Source organism: Arachis ipaensis, chromosome B10 (assembly GCF_000816755.2).
Source record: "Arachis ipaensis cultivar K30076 chromosome B10, Araip1.1, whole genome shotgun sequence".
In the NCBI taxonomy this organism is placed as follows: Eukaryota; Viridiplantae; Streptophyta; class Magnoliopsida; order Fabales; family Fabaceae; genus Arachis; species Arachis ipaensis.
Window position 1 is genome coordinate 1,317,873 of NC_029794.2, and position 923 is coordinate 1,318,795.

The following is a 923-nucleotide window of genomic DNA, read 5'->3' on the forward strand; positions in this document are numbered from 1 at the left end:
TATATTTTAAAAGATTTAAATTTTGTTGCCGAGGTTGGTCTGTTTTTGTCCAGTTATTTTTATGGATTGTTTAGATATAAATTTTTTGTCTCAGAATATTAAAGGGGCGTCTAATAAAATGGTCTGAGTTCATTGCAAAGAATTAATTCGAAATTTCATCCAACTTTTTTCATTCTGATTGAAACGCATATTCCTTTTGAGAGAATGAAAAGTTTTTGGAGTAAACTTTGTAAACTCCGAGTAATTAGTGAATAATTAGCTAATAAATTAATTATTAATCAAATAAATTAGAAAATAGAATTTTATGATTTAGTGAGGTAGAACTAATTAAAACAAGAATTTTGATACTACTTTTAAAGAATTTGACCTAAGATTTGACCAAATGAACCGAACCAGACAAACCGAGCCATATTGGGCCCAAGACCCAGCCCAACCCAATAATATAAAAGAGCTTTCGCTCTTCCTCTCTTCTCCAAATGAAATCCAATAAAGACCAAACCCTCACTCAATAATTCAACCTCACATAACTTTTGTATGTAGAGAGAGAAGATTTTGTATTTGTATTGTGTGTATTTTCTTGTCTCAGATCATGCTTTTTATAGGCATACATAGGTTTGCTTTTCAAACCACATTTATTTTGCTTCATCCTAAGGACTTATTTCAACATAGAAAATGGATTGCCCATAAATGGATATCCATTCTTATCCTATTCTAGTCACAACAATGCTTACATTTATGTCTATTATGATATTTTTAAATTTTAAAAACTATTTACCAAATACAATTATTGTTACTTGTATTTATTGAAAGTTGTTTTTAATTTAATTTACCAAACATAAATGTTACAACTTTAAAAAGATTATCTTTAAAAAAATAAAAATTTTACCAAACTTCCTTTATTTATAATCTACTGATAGAAGAGA